The 10,495-nt window shown below is 44.7% G+C and overlaps 1 protein-coding gene across 1 annotated transcript in view; it reads right to left on the bottom strand.

Annotated features, from left to right (window-relative positions):
- The window catches only part of ARHGAP35 (Rho GTPase activating protein 35), a 118,684-nt gene that overhangs the window by 63,175 nt on the left and 45,014 nt on the right, over positions 1-10,495 (bottom strand). The gene's annotated exons all lie outside the window — the stretch shown is intronic.

Raw genomic sequence — 10,495 nt, 5'->3', positions numbered from 1 at the left:
CAACCCAATCTTCATAGAGCCTGCTAACTGATTCAGCCAGGAAGACTCTAATGAAATGTGAACGGATCTTGGGGTCCCAAAGAACCATGCCCTCCCCAAAGCCCACCCCTGTCCCTGTCCCACTCCTCATAAAATCAGCCACACAGCCTCTCAGGTTGCAGCGAGTGACGGCCGCTATCTCTAGGCTCTGACCTAGACTTTTCGCCAAAGAAGTAAGGAAAAGCAAATGAATGATTTATGATGTATCTTTACACAAGGTAATTGAACCAATCTAGACTCTCTCTCGGGCATCTTCTACTTATATGAAGTACAACATCAAGAATTTAAGGGTTGACATCTTAACAGACCTGGGTTTGAATCCTGACAGACAAGTCCCATGACTCTGGCTAAGTGACTTAGCATCTCAGGGACAGCACCTCCTCACAAGGGGGTCTGAGGGTGAAATGTGCGGGACCTGGCTCAGGGCCTAGCATACAGCAGCCATCCAATAATTCGAGGGAAGAGAGGCGGGAGTGCTTCTGTAGTCACACATTGCTGCAACCGGATAACCATGAGTCAAGCTATGCTCTCCCTTAAAAATGCCAGGTAGTTTATTTATTTATTTAAAGATTTTATTTATTTGACAGAGAGAGACACAGCGAGAGAGGGAACACAAGCAGGGGGAGAGGGAGAGGGAGAAGCAGGCTTCCAGCTGAGCAGGGAGCCCGACTAGGGACTCGGATCCCAGGACCCTGGGATCATGACCTGAGCTGAAGGCAGATGCTTAACGACTGAGCCACCCAGGCGCCCCAAAAATGCCATGTAGTTTAAATTTTTAGTTCCAGAATCAGAATATACAAGGAAGCCCATTTGGATTCCAGCGACATCCTTTTTATCAATCTCAACCCCGCAAAATTTGCTTGTCAAAACTAACACAACAGCACTGTTCCTCAGTAAAACTGATGCTTCCCAATAAACTGTTAAGGAATTAAAAAAACGCACTTTAAGAGAAGCTTCAAGGAAGCAGCTTTTCTAATCACCATAAAGCCTTCTAACCAGAGTTCGAGTAAACAATCAATTTTAACATCACATTTCCTTATACTTCTGTGCGTGTGGGTTTTAAGAACCCCATTTTACAGACGAAGAAGCTGAGTACTAAAAAAATTCAGTCACTTGCCCAGCTCAGTTCTGACTCCAAAACCTGTGCTCTTAACCACTGTGATTCACTGTCTTCCTCTGCAAGGTCCTGGGAGAGGAAGAATGAATAAACAACAGAATCAATGATTAAGACGGACAAGCTGGAGAATTTCTAAGGTAATAAAGACCCACTCACATAAAACACCAGGGATCTGTAAGCTGGAAAGGAAAGAGGAGAGCACTATGACAGTTATGTGGAATAGCTACAGGACTGTCTCATTGACAGAGATCATTTTATATGGTTCCAAAGGGTTATGTTGGGAGAGATGAGGAGAACATAGTTAGACAATTTTGGCCAATATAAAGAAAAATTTAAAAAACAAAATCCCCAGCTGTTGAAAAAGGAAGGGACTGCTCCGTAAATACTCAAAGCAGAGGCTGCACACTGCCTGCCGCACCCATCGTCAAGGAGATTCTGCCACTCGATGGATGGCTTAAATCTGACAACTGCCCTCATCCCTCTCACCCCAAAGAACCCGAGATCTAGTTTTAAAGCGCGGGAATGGAGAGTACGCTGTGGCAACAGCACCAACTCCCCTTGCTAAATGACACGGATTCTCTCTCTCAGATTTAAACAAACTATGGTTTACCGGATGTCAAAACACCTCCTGAGAAGTAACTGAAGGCTCTGTAGGGTGTCACAAAATTAGGATGGGAATTCTTGTACAACTAATTCTAAACCTTTCTAGTAAAGAAATCAGACTTTGCGGTGCACGCCAAGAGGTGGGCAAGATTGCTGCTGTAACAAGCAACACATCAGGCACCTGAAGGGTTACTGGGCACATGTCAGATGGAAACGCCACTCTTGTGAGTGGCCTGCCAGCTGTCTCAGTCCCCGGTCAGACATGGGTCACTCATTATGGAGTCCCTGAGGCACTCAGAGCAGCAGGCCCTTGGAGAGGAGAAAGTAATACCATCCCAACATCAATCTTCTTTTGAGGGCACTCACATAGCAGGCTGAATTGAAAAAGGCATCTAGCCAGAGGAAACCAAGCCCTGAGAATCATCTACACATCTGTGGCTCTAAGCTTAGAGTTTGACTGGGTCAAAAAAGGAAAATGGGGATTAATTAGGAGTGGCCATGTGCAAGACATTGCTAGGTGCTCTGCACAATTATCTGAAACCTCACAACCATCTTCTAGGTAAGGGTTATTAGCACCATTTTATACGAGAAAACAGGCTCAAAGAGATTCACACCCAGCGCCGAGAGAGCCAGGATCCAGAGGCTAGTGATTAGTGATCCATGAACACCAAAGCCCCTCTCTGCCCTACGTGATCTCTATGCTGAAATGTCATGACAAAAACAAAGGACTGGGTCAGTTTGAACCACCTTCTTCTTGTCCTTTTGGATAGATACGTTATTTGAATGAGTAACACAGTCCATTGTTCTTTATTTCAATTTCCTTAAAAACATGCCTGATTCTTAGTCTTGATAATACCCAGGTGGCAAAGGAAACAAAGAAATGAACCAATAGTTTACACCAGTGTGGCACTGCAAAGAAACAGTGACTGGAATTTGCCACCGGCCCCTTGAATTTTGAAACAAGGAAAGAGCATCAAGGGAAACTCCCAACTTGGCGGACTAGGAAAACATCTGTCACCTGCCTGTGGGGTGGTAAGCCCACTCCACAGCCACTCCGAGTCCACAGGGGCAAGAAAAAGGTTAGAATGCCAGCCAAAGAATGAGAAGCAGCCCAGAGTAGGGCCCTTTCTATCAGGCTGCCAGATGACTGGGTTCCAGGACCTGACATCCAGTAGGCACTCAATAAATTTCCTGAACAAAAACAGTTTCCAATAATGCACAGGGCCAATACTTCTTTATATTTTTTTCGAGTTTAGCTGAGATGAGGACTATCTCTGTACGTACAGAGGCTTCTTCTTCTCCTAACATAGTGCTGCTGTCCTGAAGAAGTGAGGAGGCGAGGCTCAGAAGGTCTTATTCATACTGACAGTACATCCCAGACTCTCTTTTAAAAAAACCAGCTGAGGTGATCAATTCCCTATATCACTGTGCGGCCACTGAATAAAGGATAGTCATTTATGTACACATACAAATATGTTCCTACTGGACTCAGTTCCTAGAGAGCAAGGATCTTACTTAGTATTTTTCATTTTTAATGAATTTTGCCCATGGTCACATAGCAAACTAGCAGCAGAGCTAACACCAGGACCAAAGTCATCTCTCGCCCTCAACGAACTTACAATCTAATCAGTAAAAGACATATATCCCTAGCAAACCAAGCTGATTTAGATATCAGATGAGTAACAACCGAGCCACAAAGAAAATGAGAGTCTCTCACAGTTCCAATGGAGAGGTCAGCCATTCTTTCCGGATGAAGAAGATTCTATCTTCTGTGGGAATAGCAGGTAGTCATTTAGTGACCCTAAGCTGACAACCTCAAATATTCTCTCCTGGTCTCTATAAAATACCCTCAATACATATAAAATTACTTATCCAGATTTTAGAGTCAGAAAATATGATCACTATAGTTTTACCACCTAGCACAGTCTTTTAAATGCTTGGTAACCTATCTGATAAAGGAAATAAAAAACAGAACGCAGGCTGTTGGATTTTTTTTTTTTTTTTAAAGGAAAAATGCCAGGGCACCTGGGTGGCTCGGGTCATGATCCCAGGGTCCTGGGATCAAGTCACGCATCAGGCTCCCTGCTCAGTGGGGAGTCTGCTTCTCCCTTTACCCTTCCCCCCACCGCTCGTGATCTCTCTCTAATAACTAACTAACTAAATAAATAAATGAAATCTTCAAAGAAAGTACAAATGCCATATACTGAATGTGGTCTGGAATAGGGACAGCGTCCTCTGTATGAGGACAACTCTCCCTCTCTAGAGTGATTTCTAACAAAGCCCTAGAGACACACACACACACACATACACACACACGGTTTGCCAAGTTGTGTAGTGGGAGGCCCTGGACTCAATGTAAGTGGTAGGAGTCAGAAAAACCAAAAGATCCCATAACACTACATTACTATAGGTTTTCCCCAAAGTACCTTCTTGCATTCTATATTCAACATTACAGCTTTCCTATTAGAACGATTCTCTCATAATTTCCAACAGAACTTCAAAAGAACCTTTTCAATCAAGTTCCTCACTCATGGGGCGCCTGGGTGGCACAGCGGTTAAGCGTCTGCCTTCGGCTCAGGGTGTGATCCCAGCGTTATGGGATCGAGCCCCACATCAGGCTCCTCCGCTATGAGCCTGCTTCTTCCTCTCCCACTTCCCCTGCTTGTGTACTCTCTCTCGCTCGCTGTCTCTCTCTGTCGAATAAATAAATAAAATCTTAAAAAAAAAAAAAAAAGTTCCTCACTCATGCCCCAAATGTATTCTTGGTTAACTGGTGCTCCCCCTTCTGGCTCTGAAAAAAAGCTAAGCTCAAGTTTAAGAGAAAACCTGAGGGTGGATTTGTTCTCTCCGGCAAAGTTGGCTTTGAAAGCACAAACGCTTACTAGACTTGGGCTCCTTCACGCTGGCAGTCAGTATTATGACCCGGTCACCCACCAGCTTGAGCATCATTATTTAGGGATAGAACAGGAAGTAGCATAAAGTCTCTGCCTTCCTAGCATCCCTAATCCTCTGCCATGATGGGAAAAGAAAGGCGTGTCATCCCCTTACAGGCCCCAAATACAGTGAGACCACAGCTTTTTGCTCTAGAAACATGTGAAGTCTGGTGAATCTGGGTCAGTCCCTGCCACTGTCTCAGACTGAACGGCCAGTGCGACAGGAGACTCACTAGAAAGGAGGGCCCACTAGATCTAGGAAATTCTTTAACACACATCCTGCCTGATCCAACACTCACTGGATTTGGACTTCGCAAGAGTTATAGGTCAGTTTTTATCTGCTTGTCTCCTCTCAAATACTGAATAAAATGCATTCAAAAGACCTTTCTCTATGGAAACAGAGGTGATTCTTCACTCCGGCTGAAATAATTTGGGTCTCTACCAAGATATTTCGGTATCGCTAGGTGGTGGACGAGAACAAAGTAGTTTAGTGATGATCAGAGCAATTCTCTTCTCTTTGAAAAATAGATTTGCGTTGCCTATTGTAATTTTTTTTTAAAGAACAGGTGTGCTATAAGCTAAGACCCATAGTTAAAGCTAGCCTATTTTTGTCACCAAAAACACACTACAGCAGCTCTTCAGGCTTAAAATAAACTGAGAAAATGCGTGACACCAGTTCAAAACAATTTCTCAAAGTTCCAGTTGCTATTTCAGTGTCTCCATCCCTTTTTTGTCCTCTAGTCAACTAGACTCTGAAGCCAGAAACAGCATCAGGCCATTCTTAGGGGGCAGTGTGGGGAAATGGATTTTTTTTTAAGATAATAATCACAGTCCTTTGTCTGAAATGAACAAATTAACTAGATTGACTGAGTGGTCCAAACGTGTGCCTGTCTATTGAATACCACCATCTTTCTTGCAGGCTGGACCCTCGAAACCCACTGCAAGTGGAAGTCAGAAGAGCAAATTCAAAAATCTCCGCTCCTCTATTTAGTAACTACACTAACGGGGGCGGTGGCAACGGGACAACACCGGGTACTGGACCTGGCATGGAGTAAGAATGCGGTACACTGCGGGAAGCACGAGACCCTTCCCGTGGTATTCGCAGCCCTCACTCTCTGCAGTAGCCCCTCTAGGTTTCTTTCAAGTCCCCCCCCGCCCCGCGTCCCAGCTCCACGTTCCATACTGTTTTCTCCCCAACCTCCATCTTCACTCACTGCCTCTGTCCTCCTCACCCTGTAAGTCTCAGTTCAGAAACTGTTTCCTTGAGGAACTTTCCCAGCTATCCTTGCTGAAGTTAAAAACGCTTGCTCAACAATGCCTTAGTACCCTGCACCTCTGGTAGTATCCAAATGCATGTCAGCACATGTTTAAAATCCACCGTCCGGTAAACTAGATAAACACAACCACCACACACACGGTACTCAGCATAAAGCCAGGTGCACAGGTGCTCACTAAACGCATGTGCATTGAACGTTTCTTTCCAAAAATGAATGGATGAGCATATGCTTTTGGAGCAAAAGCACTTCTTTGAAAAGATAACGATTCTTTCAGGAATCAGAAAATCCAAGGTCAAGTAGGCACCCCCACCCCATTTTTAAGACCACAGTATTTATTTGGCCTTACAGTTCATTGAGTCGGACTAGCCTTTTCTGAAGCACACACTGAGTCTTTCCCGAGCAGGTTGCAAAGAGCTCATATTTCATACCATTCAGCTTGTCTGTCAAAATGCAACATCCCTCCCTGGGGAGCTAGCAGTCCAATTCCCCAGCTGGTTTTTATTCACGCTAGAAACTTTAACTCCGTTCTAGGCCTCACAAAATGAGAGCTGTGTCCACCACACAAAGCCACAACAACCAGCCGATTCACTGAATCCAGTGAAATAAGCCAATTCACTGGGGGGGGGGGGTGGTGAGGGGGAGACACAAACTGTCAAACTGGTTACTTGGTGCCTTATAGACCAAACAATGCGTGATTGAATTGGTTTGCTTTTCAATAGGTTGTCTTGTCATGTGGTAGCTACAGTGAGTGAAAGATTTTCTTCATCATTCTGTTTTGTCTTTTTTTTTTTTTTAAACACAAAGATAAGGGCACATCAGATAGAAGGGTGAATAGCCAATAATGTCTTCTCTTTAAATCCGTGGTCACACTAAATGCAGCAATCCGAGCTTACCCAAAAGGCACATTTTGTGGAGCAAGATTCCCCAGCCTGTTTTTTTGGTTTTAAAATAAGACCCTGCCGGTCCTGATCTCATCTTTGCAAACGCATGGTACTGAGAGACAGAGACCATGTGCAACAACAACTCTTTACAGACAAAGCATCTATTCACGGGCCCCACTGCAATCGTAGATTTTCAATTTCATTCAGCTGAGTGCGGAAGGCTCCCACTATGAGGGTGGTTTGCTAAATGGTTCAGCTGGGAAAAGGACCCAGAATGACAGTCAGCTTTACAGTCTGCACTTTCATTAACAGAAATGAAAGCGATTCCCTCACACTCCAACTCCAATTTTACAGTAAAGAGCTAATCTAGCAAATCAGCCAAGGGAGCCGGGCAATTTCTCTTTCTCCACATCACATTGGTACCCAGAGCATAGCTTTTTGTTGTTGTTGTTAGGGCTGTTGCTAGGGTAAGTACTGAGAAAGCAGCTAAGTAACACACAGGGTTAAAACTTACACAAAAGGGAGGGACAATGTTGGTCCCCCAAGCCCTCAGCTAGACCAGACCAGCACTCTCCTCTCCTTGAATACAACACGCACATTTTTACCTTCAGGCATTTCCTTACCTCTCCGGCTTCAGTCCTACTCACTCCTCACTCTTCGAGGTCTCATTAAATAACAACACTGCAACCCCTAACACCTGTCCAGGATGCAGCCTGCTTGGTGTCTCATGTGCGTGACCTCACTCCATTTCTCACAACCCCATGAGGAAGGTGCTGCTGTGTTCTCCCTTTTTGCCTAAGGGATATGGAGGTGAATCACGTGCCCCCAGTCCCAGTGAGGGGGCGGAGGAGCTGGGATTGGACTTTAGGGGCGCCCCCCCCACCCCTTCCGAGAACCCCAGCCGCTCAGCACTCCACACACTGTGCTCCTTAACTGTCCCAGGTCCCCGGCCTGGGATTTCCATTCTGCCCAACACAGTGCCCCCTGGGCACACCACCTATTTTCAGTAGTTGTATAGGTCTTGCCACCTCAACCGGGAGCTCCAGTCTGGGCAAGAAGGATCTGTGCTATTTCCCAGTGGTGTCCGGCATGTAGGAAGCACTAAGTGTGTCTTCCATTACTAACTGGCTCTCCCCTCACTTCAAATAAATACTATATTGCTTTGTCATGCCAGTAAAAATCAAAGGCCAAATCCCCCACGTAGGGATTGCCTTGGCATTCTCTGCCCCATGGTATCTTGCTTTTCCAGTAAAGCAAGTGTCAGTCTGCTTTCTTAAGGCAGCGATTTTAATAGGAGGTTTGCCCCAATGGGGAAGAGAACACAGGCTCTGCTTATCTCTGCATTAGGATGACAAAGCAGCTACACTCATTTCAAAGCACCATTTTCCAAGGCAGGAAAAGACAATTTCACCTTTTACTCACACTTTCCAAAGGATACTCCTGAACTGACTTCTGGCACGCTATTGCTCTTGGGCCAGAGGTATCATTTTTATTTGACTTGAAGAGGTGTGGCCCACATAACTAACAGACGGGAAGTCGATCACTTCTTGTGTGCTGACCCAGCCACCCAGTGTAAGGAAATTCTACGTTAGGAAGTGGCTCTTTAAAAACATGGACACCAGCTGTTTTCTGCTGAGCCTACCATGTGTGCTCTTTAAAACATGGCTTGTTTGGGAATGTGTCTTAAAAGCATTATCTTCAACAAGTATTAAAAATGTAGCTAGAAGCCAGAAAATTAGTTATAATTCAGTGTGCTATTATGCCACCTTCCTAATTCCCAGGTGTGCAAACACCCCCACAAATTAAGACTGTCAGCATTTAGATAAGCTATTCTGGTAACAGTCTTCATCAGGAGTGGAGGAGGAAGAGAAGAAAGTCAAAACGTTCAAAATGTTTGGATTCCAGTATTGTTAAACAGAGGAGCTTTGAGGAAATACTAGGAGGCAGGTGAGGCTACTTTCTGACTTCCTAAATGAGAACTGTTTTCCGTGGATCTGCCCACTACTAACCCTTGCAGAACAAAATACTGAAGGCAAATGAAGGAATCCAAGTGGAAAAACAAAACCAGGGGAAATCAAATGCCCATGATATTTACTAATGTCCAGTTCAGAGGGGGAGGGGAACACAGCACATGATACCGCCCTGCCCTTTCTGAAACCACACAGGTAAGAAAATTCTGGAAGCTCCAGCCAATGGTGATTGGAAAGCACGGTGTATGCTATCAGGGAACATAGAGTGATACGTTCTCCTTGTGAGGGCCATGGCACCATGTTCCTCCATCTCCGAGGGCCCTTTTAACCTGCAGAACTAGCCTCCAGGTGATCTTTTACGACAGAATCGTCAACTCTTAAAACAGCTTGGACTCCAGATCCTTCTGATTTAGTATGTCTTGTAATAACACAAGCTTTTGGCAAGCTTTCTTCCACAGTTTCCTGAAACGTTTTCAGACAAGTCACTTTGTTCTCTGCTGTTTCATGGTCAGGAGAGGAGGAAAAGCTTTCAATGCAGAAAAATCATTCTATGTATCCCAAGGCTGGTTGTGGGCTATCATGTAACACGGTCCTGTTGTCAGGTCTCACAAGATGTCTTTCTCTGAAAAACAGAGCATTTCCCTCTACTCTAAATAGGGGGAAAAAGGAAAAAGTTGGGAAATACCTGTTCTGTCTCAAAGCCTAAAGCCTAAGGGGACAGGGCACTCTACTCTGTACACTGCAATTCTACACAAGATAAAGAGGCTTTATCTGCTGTTGCATTTGGGACTGTTTCCCCTACAACTGATGGCAGGTCTGACACTGTTAATGTGTGCAGCTTACTTTCTGCCCATCCCGTTTTGGTCCCTAAATCAAATCTGAAGCCCTCACTGATAGCAGCAGCATCTCACTTAAAATAATGCACCCGGAGGGCACTCCAATTTTACAAATATGGGACAGGTTTATTATTTCGTGTGTATGGGACAGGTTTATAACTCGGAGTGGCAAGGTTCTTACTTTTCATTTATGTACCTAAGACCTGTCATTGATTTGTGTGCAAACAAAATAATCATCCAATTTTTCCTAATCTAAAATGCAGCAACCTGGGGCTCAGTTAAGTGTCTGCCTTTGACTCAGGTCACGATCTCAGGGTACAGGGATCGAGCCCTGCATCGGGCTCCCTGCTCAGCGGGGAGTCTGTTTCTCCCTCTCCCTCTGCCCCTACTCCCAACCCCCTGCTTGTGTGCTCTCTCTCTCAAATAAGTAAAATATTAAAAAAGGAAAATAAAATGCAGCAACCTTTACGGGTCAGTGAGGGGAAGGAGGAGCTTTTACGAGTCATATGGGTGAAATGTTTGTTTAGTAGTTAGAGACTGAAGCATGCAATTTTAGATTCTGGTGTTTACGTAAAGGAAGAGTAAGCATATCGTCACTAGCTTGGCTACTTGTCAGGATACCGACAAGTTCCACACGATCTACTCATTTTGGTAATTACCTAACTATTGTTTTGGACAAAGAAAAGTCAAACTCAAGCTGTCTATCTAAGGTCCTTACTACCTGTGAGCTGCCAGTAGTAGCAATCTGAGACACTGCTTACTTTATGCTAAGTCAGAGAGTAAATACACACACAGACCAATTTCTTTTTTACCAGAATAAGCTGTCCTTGAAAATCACC

Source organism: Ursus americanus, chromosome 21 (genome assembly GCF_024610735.1).
Source record: "Ursus americanus isolate L20-20 chromosome 21, mUrsAme1.1.p, whole genome shotgun sequence".
NCBI classification, from domain to species: Eukaryota; Metazoa; Chordata; class Mammalia; order Carnivora; family Ursidae; genus Ursus; species Ursus americanus.
The sequence above is the reverse complement of the archived record's forward strand: the minus strand, read 5'-3'. Positions and strand labels throughout refer to the sequence as shown.